The sequence below is a fragment of the Trachypithecus francoisi genome, unplaced genomic scaffold (genome assembly GCF_009764315.1).
Source record: "Trachypithecus francoisi isolate TF-2019V2 unplaced genomic scaffold, Tfra_2.0 Contig01461, whole genome shotgun sequence".
In the NCBI taxonomy this organism is placed as follows: domain Eukaryota; kingdom Metazoa; phylum Chordata; class Mammalia; order Primates; family Cercopithecidae; genus Trachypithecus; species Trachypithecus francoisi.
In genome coordinates this window covers 1548164-1556696 of record NW_022681433.1, presented here as the reverse complement: position 1 = coordinate 1556696, position 8533 = coordinate 1548164, and positions in this window count along the sequence as shown.

Here is an 8533-nt window from a genome sequence, read left to right as displayed (position 1 = left end):
CCTAACTATAAATAAACACATAAATAAATAACCTCAGAGAGATTCTTAGAAACTCTAAAGCTTAAGAACTACTGCTTTTAAGTCATGGTCTCCAAAGTGAGGACTCACTTCTCCAGGGTTCTGGAAGACAAGCTGCTGGGGTACAGGAAGAATATAACTGAAATCCTATTTATATTTTTTAAAATCTTAACATGAGAAAGAAATTACATTTTCCTAACATTTGGAAATCCACTTGGAAGGCTTGACTAATATTTATATATAGAATGACATTGTTGCTCCCATCCCGTCTGTGCCACATCAGGTACACAAGATGTCCTGGGGGAAGACTGAGCATTGCATAATGATCTTGTTGACCTCTATGATCTCATTCATTCACTTGCTTGTAGCGTAATGCCACATACTGCAGTTTCCATGGGTTTATGACTTAAAATTTCTAGTTTTAAATAAACTAATCCTCAAACAAAAAACAAGTGATTTTTAAATATCTCTGCAAAGAAGCTCCTGATTGAAGATGATACCAATAATGCAAGCCAAGGGAATATGAAATGGTAAGAAATGACTTTCTAGTAAGAGCTCTGCCATCAGCCACATTATGAGGAGAAACAATAATAATCTAATTAGATCTGAACAGAAGTCAGCTAATGAGTGAGCAATTGATTAATTACTCTTCAAAAGAAACTGAGTTATGAAGAGAGCATTTTAAAAATGAAGATTTGGCAGGGTTCCCATTGTTAAGTGATTTTGTTGCCTAATCAATGTAAACACGACCCATACTGAAACCATCATATCTCCATAACTAAAGAACTTGGGAAAAAGACTTTTTTTTCTAACTAATTTTAAAATCTTCCAAATGAAGAATTTCAGTGGGTTTTGAATCCTTTTGTTAAAAAATTTAAAATACAATGCCTTCCAATTAATTTGCGAGGACATCTCATTGATATCAGGGAAAGCAGAAATCAACCATCTGGGTTTCAACAAAAACTTTTGCATAATCAATGTACATGATAGAAACCTGAGTACTGTTATTTAGTAAGTGCCATCAATGATGCACTTCCATTTGATTCTGCATGTCTTTATACTTTACTATTAAAACAAAGTGTAGCCATAAATCAAATTAGAAATATACACTTAGATCAATGTATCACAAAATGTCAAGCCAAAATATGGTAAAATAATGCAGCACATGTGATCTCATTGCTTTCACTAAAAAAGTTATTGCAGTAGTTTAATGTAGTCATTCTTTGATATTCATTTTTAGTTTCTTCTTTCTCTTCTCTCCTCCCACTTCATTTCTCTTGCTCTTGCAGCTTTAGTTGTCATCTCTAAAGACCTCCAAGTTCGAGTTCTTTGCTCTTAGTCTTGTATTTCCAATTCTTGAATTAGCAGCTCTATCTGGTTCTTCTACGTGTCTTTCAAACACGGTATGTTCAAAACGGCATGGTCTCCCTCTTCTCTACCTCTGTTCTTCGGGGTTAGTATTCCTTATCTGGGTTAGTGGTGCTACCTTTTACTGAGATTCAAAACATCTGCATTTTTCTTCTCATCTGTCTCTTCTCACAACTCGCTGTCAACTGCCAAGGCTTCATCCTTCTACTTCCCTGAACTCTGCTTTTGTGTTTCTCTGTTTTTCCATTTGTATATTGAGTTCCTTGTGGCTATGTATCTCTGGAGCTTTTATCTCATTTTATTCCCCTTTCTATATCCTTCCTTTTTCTTCCTTATCTTCTGCTTTCCTTGTCACCAAAAGAAAGAACAAACTTTTTTTTTGTTTGCTGAATTTATTAAATATTCATTGTACTAAAGCATGAAATGGAACACTTTCTCTTTTTAAAGCCTATATTAAGTTACAAATTTTCATAGGCCTTGATTGATTTTGTTGTTACTGTTTTTTCCCCACCATGGGTCAGCCTGTTTGGATAGAAAAAAAAGAAGAAGAAGAAGAAGAATATCCACTTCAGAATTAGTAAAGTAGTGTTTCCCTGTGGCCTGATATAGTTTATGCATGGTCACCTTCAACTCCTAATGAAGAAAAATGTTTAGGCAAGCATTTGTGTTACCAGGGATCTGAGGTTAATTTTGTTGCTCTTGTCGAAAGGGTTATTTTTAAGGACAAAATTTGGTCTTTGCTTTCCTCCCACTTCATTTCTCTTGCTCTTGCCGCTTCAGTTGCCCTCTCTGAGAAGAAGACCTCCAAGCTCAAGTTCTTTGCTCTTAGTCTTGTATTTCCAACTCTTGAATTAGCAGCTCTACCTGGTTCTTCTACAGGTCTTCCAAACACAATTTGTTCAAAACAGCATGGTCTCCCTCTTCTCTACCCCTGTTCTTCCGGGTTAGCTGAGTTAGCTGGGAGGAAAATCTTTGTAGATTAAAGGCAGCCCTCCCAATGTAAAAGGGATTCTTAATTTATACTCCTTGTTAATCACTATTCAGCAGGGTTTGTTTCAGAATGTACATTATATATATATCATATATGCATATATTATGTATATATAATATATATAAACTATATTTAAATTAGCCAAATATTATATGAAGTTTCCTTCACAAAAACTGAATTGCAAATATTTTTAAAGCAAATTATATATTTAGCAGTCATTTTTAATGGTGCTCACAAAACTAAAGCATTAGAACCATGACACTGATTTTCAGTATTTTTTTGTTTACATTGTGATATATTAAACAAGGGTTTTAGAAAGTTCCTTGTGTAGTTGTGCCCAGCTTAGCTCATTTCTCTTGCCTGAGCTCTAACGGGGCTGCTGTAAAAATGTCCCTCTCTTGCATCAGCTAAGAATTTTCCTCCTGAGTTGGGATCCCTCTCCCTCATGCTAATGCAGACCCTCTGCTACCCAGAACAGCACATCTCTTTCACATGTGCTCTTGTTTCTTACCCCTCATCACTCCTGGTCCATTCCTGCCTCGTTCTAGCAGGGCCTCTCTCTACTTGTCACTGTGCCCAAAACTGGTATGGGAGTGGACTTTTTTAATTCTGCAGAATTGTGCTACAGAAAAAAGACTTAGTGTCTGCTTTCAAGGTGAAAAGACTTAGTGTCTGCTTTCAAGGTGCTCAGAGTCCGGAGAAACGGAAGAAAGTTACTAAAAATGCTAAGTTAAGTTACTAAAAATGCTGAGGGAACGTTGAAGGAGACCTCAGCCCAGGCTGAGGATCTAGGAAGGAATCAGTCAGATAGAATGGATGGAGGGCTGGCAAAGAGATGAGGCTCGAGAGGAGATAGGAGCCAAATAAAGGGAATTTAAATTTAATCCCCCAAAATATTGGAGTCCTCGATTAGGAGAGTAACATGATTAGATTTGTCTTACTTATAGCATGGAGAATGGATGGGAGGCATAAGGGTACAGGCAGAGAGAAACATTTGGGTTGCAGGTGAGAGATGGTGACATTCTGAATCCAGGCAACCGCCATGGGATGGAGGGAATTTAAGAAACTAGGGAGGAATTTAAAGGCCAAAACAATATTACATAAGGAATGATGGGGCATATGGCTAAGGGAAGAATAGAAAAGGCATTTGAGAGAAAAGAGGGAGAGATGAGAGAGGGAAATAACAGAGGGAAAAATGGAGAGGAGACATGGAACTGGAAGAAACGAGGAAAGAGGAAGAGAAAAAAGCAGGGAAATTTCCATTACTACTCTTTCCACCATGTCCACCAGCCTGGTTGTGTGTTTGTAAGGCAATTCAGAGGGACCAGGGAAACTAAGAAATGGTGAAAACAGAAAAATCAAAATTGAAAATGAGGAGTGGGGAAACCTATCCAGCCTTATTTTTCATATCCATCCTCCAAGCCCTTGGTCCCCTCCTCCTTTATGACAGCTTCTGTTTCCATAGTTGGGTCTTTTTTATACTTTAAGTAACCATGTTGAATAGTATTGTGAAGGGAGATGAATAATCCATTTACTTAAAAATATGTTGCTATGCATTATATCTCTAAGTATATTTTATAGTAGAAGAAAAGGTAACTTCTTACAGTTCCAGGTACTTGAACTTTACCTTCACCCAGAAAAGTTAAGTGTCATTATTTCAATGGGAATATGGATTGAGTTCCAAACAAATGTCTTACAATTAACTTTTGAGGAAAAAAATCTGTCTTTGAGCCCAGTACTAACCATATTAAACATATACACTATGAAGAAGAAAATCAGGAAGTGCTTTAAATGCTCTCTTCTTTAAACTTTGGCTTGTTCCTGCTGATTACTCACTATTTGAAAGTACATGTTAGTTCTATTTAAAAGAAAAGTGAGAAATTCAGTCAAGAATGTTTTCATACACCCATAAATATTTGGCACTATATGGATAATTTCTTGCATTGACATAGAAAGGGACTCTCAAAGCCCTTTTACATCTAATAAGGCATCACTGGATGCAACTAGGTTCCAAGGTTATGACCCCTTTGTAAAGAAGAGACTGATAAGCATCTTTACTGAGTTTGGCAGACTGCCCTTTGGATTAGCTGTTGGTATGCCACATGTGGTACTTCCCAAAACAGAACAACTCATGTTTGAGGAATATATCAGTATTAGAATTTTGTGTAATTGTTTTATGAGGGCTGTAGGCCATGCACCCTCTGTGGGTGGCATTAGGGTTTCCTCTGAATGGCATGGACATTCTCATGGCGAGTCATACGGGGGAGAGGGAGAGGTCAGTACTGGAGGAAGACTTGGGGATACACAAATCAGGCCTCAGACTTTCTTTCTTCTTTTGGGTCAGGGGTCAGTTTGGCTGAAATGGCGGGGCAAAGTGATGCTGAGGCATGTCTGATGATTTGGAGTGAATATCTGGAGGCAATGAACTGTGTGGCAGACATGGGAATGTGCAGCGTTCAGAACTGCAGTCAAGGAATACTCATTGCCTAGCTGCGAGGAATATGGTTAGCTGACAGCCTCCAGCTGTTCAGTTCTGCAGGTCCACCTCAGCTTTTGAGACAAGGTCATGCAGTTCTTTCTCTTCTCTAGGTAGCCTTAGCCCATGACTAAGCAAGACTGTGGTCCAAGGGCCTAGCCCTTTCTGCCCAAAGGTGGGCTCCTCTCAAGACAAGCTTTGATCTGGACAGAAGAGACTCTGTCAGGTCTGCATCTCAGTAAGATGGCTCTCCTAGCCCATCCCAGCTCCTCCCTTTTATTCCCACAGGTCTTATTCTCCAATAAACCTTTTGCACTCTCAACTTCCTACGTCTGCTTCCCTGAGGACCCAACTGATGACACACCCTGCCACAAGGAGGCAGGCAAGGAGAGAGATTGGGAGTGGTCACTCCAAGAGGATTCGCCCACCTTCGTCTCCCAAAGTGCTGGGATTACAGGCATGAGCCACCGCACCTGGCCTGTGCTCTTTTTTGATTCACGTAACTCTTCTTCTACTATCTGGGCTTTCTCCTCCAAATCAGTATTTCCTACAACAAATATTTTCTTACTTGTAAGTATTTTTTTAATTTTTTTCCCCTCTGATCAATTTGTAATGAGTACTGCTGCATTTGTCTGTGATTTTTAATTACTTTCCATGATTATGATAACTTTTCTTTCTAACTTCATCTTACTGTTTCTATTTTTGTTGTGCATTTTAACATATCTGGTGAATCTCCTTCTAAGCCATGGAAATGATCTTTTTTTTTTTTTTTTTGAGACGGAGTCTCGCTCTGTTGCCCAGGCTGGAGTGCAGTGGCCGGATCTCAGCTCACTGCAAGCTCCGCCTCCCAGGTTCACGCCATTCTCCTGCCTTAGCCTCCCGAGTAGCTGGGACTACAGGCACCCTCCACCTCGCCCGTCTAGTTTTTTGTATTTTTTAGTAGAGACGGAGTTTCACTGGGTTAGCCAGGATGGTCTCGATCTCCTGACCTCGTGATCCGCCCATCTCGGCCTCCCAAAGTGCTGGGATTACAGGCTTGAGCCACCGCGCCAAGCCGGAAATGATCTTTAGTAGCTCACACTCATTTGTTTTTTGATTTTTGTTTTTCCTAATTGTATCTTCTTTTCTTTCTTATTGAGTCCCTTAATTTTTATTTGTTCCTGTCCCCAGATATTTCTTACGCAAAAATGAAAATAAATTTACAACATTTGCCAATTTTTGCTTTTGTTTCAACCAGTCAATGCTTCCCATAAGAATAAAATAGTCAGAATTCCTTATTTTGTATTTTATTTATTTATTTATTTGAGACAGAGTCTCGCTCTGTCATCCAGGCTGGAGTGCAATGGTGCAATCTAGGCTCACTGCAACCTCTGCCTCCCAAGTTCGAGCAATTCTCCTGCCTCAGCCTCCCAAGTAGCTGGGATTACAGATGCCCGCCACCAAGCCTGGCTAATTTTTTGTATTTTTAGTAGAGATGCAGTTTCACCATGTTGGCCAGGCTGGTCTTGAACACCTGACCTCAGGTGATCCACCTGCCTCAGCCTCCCAAAGTGCTGGGATTACACACATGAGCCGCCACGCCCAGCCAAAATTCCTTATTATTCATTCATCTGGTATAAATTCTCAGCTGCCCTGGGCAAGTGACTGAGTGGTTATTGCTAAGCCAGCTTTATAGCAGTAAGAATAATTATCCTTGGATTTCTTTTTCATGTTCAATTTTCTCTTGGACTTTATTTCTAGGCTTTGTATGTTTTCCAAGGGAAATGAACAATGATTTTGCTGACCTTTATTGTGCTTCAAGCTCTTTACATTAAACTCTGTGTCTGAAGGAATTTTTCTTTTATTCTCTGTACCACGGGCCAGGAAATAGTTTAACCAATGTTTTCTAGAAATTTTATTCTCTGGCTGTTACGCTGTGTGAACAATTTAGCAATTTCCTTCTACCTGTCATAACCACAGAAGGAAAATGGAGTAATATTGCTCTATGAAGATATTTGGATCTAACCTCTACAACTGAAAGAGCAAAACTGAAGTTAAATGGGCAAGATTCATGTTTATTTTTGTCTGAGTCATTTATTAACACATGATAGGAACAGTTGTACTATGAAATGCTTCATTATTATGTAACACTGTTTTTACTGGGATACTAAAACCTTTATGCTTTCTTAGTTTACAGCAATTTTTCTAGAATGGTTTCTACCAATTATTTTTCCCTAGAAATAGTTACTTTTTAATATAACTTAACCTGACTATTCAAAATTCTCACACCTTGATTAAGTGAAAAAAAAAAACAAAAACAAAAACCTTTTATATTGACCAATGCTATCTTTTTTGAAAATATGTAATGTAATAGAAGCATAGAATTTAGACAGAAGGGCCAGGCATAGTGGCTCATGCCTGTAATCCCAGCCCTTTGGGAGGTCGAGGCGGGTGGATCACTTGAGGTCAGGAGTTCGAGACCAGCCTGGTCAACAGGGTAAAATTCCATCTCTGAAAATACAACAGTTAGCCAGGCATGGTGATGAGTGCCTGTAATTCCAGCTACTCAGGAGGCTGAAGCAGGAGAATTGCTTGAACCCAGGAGGTGGAGGTTATAGTGAGAAGAGATCATACCATTGCACTCCAGCCTGGGCAACAGAGGGAGACTCCATCTCAAGAAAAAAAAAAAAAAAAGAAAGAGAATTTAGACAGAAGGAAAATTAGGAGATTGTCTAGGTTAACTTCCTATAGAGTGTAGATTCTCTCCAGCCACATTGTTGAGATAAATAATTTGGTTTTCGCATTTAGTTTTTGCTTGAATGCTTCTATTGTAGACAGCTCTTATGAAAGCTCACTTTAGTTAAAAACAAACAAACAAACTCTAAGATTAAGAAAATCACTTAATTTGAATCCAAATCTGCTCTAGAACTTTGATTTGGTACCAGTTTTCCCTTTTGGAGTCACTCATATCACGCCTGCTCTGTTCTGCATGGGAGCGCTTTATATTTAAATATCGAGGTACATCTCTCCTTACTTTTCTCCTTTCCAGGTTAAACATTGACACTCTCATCAGCCATTTTTTATGGCTTTCAACTTTTTCTCCACCTCACCTAATTCATGAATGATGATACTCTTAAATGTTATGTGTAAAGTTATACTCAATTCCTGCTTTAAAAGATACCTGTCAGAAAGTGAAAAGACAGCCAACAGAATGGGAGAATATATTTATAAATCCTATGTCCACTAAGATACTTGCATCCAGAATATAGGAAGAGTTCTTACAACTTAAGGTTAAAAAAAAAAAATCCAATTTAAAAATGGGCAAAGAACTTGAATTGACTTTTCTCAAAAAAAAAAAAAAAAAAGAGACCTGCAAAGATCAATAAACATATAAAAAGACACTCAACATCGTTAGTCATTAGGGAAATGTAAATCAAAGCCATATTGAGATACCACTTCACATTAGTAGAATGGCTATAATAAAAAAGATGACAGGCCGGGCGTGGTGGCTCACGCCTGTAATCCCAGCACTTTGGGAGGACAAGGCGGGAGGATCACCTGAGGTCAGGAGTTTGAGACCAGCCTGCCCAACATGGCGAAACCCCGTCCCTACTACAAATACAAAAAATTAGCTGGGTGTGGTGGCGGGCGCTACTCCGGAGGCTGAGGCAGGAGAATCACTTGAATCTGGGAGGTGGAGG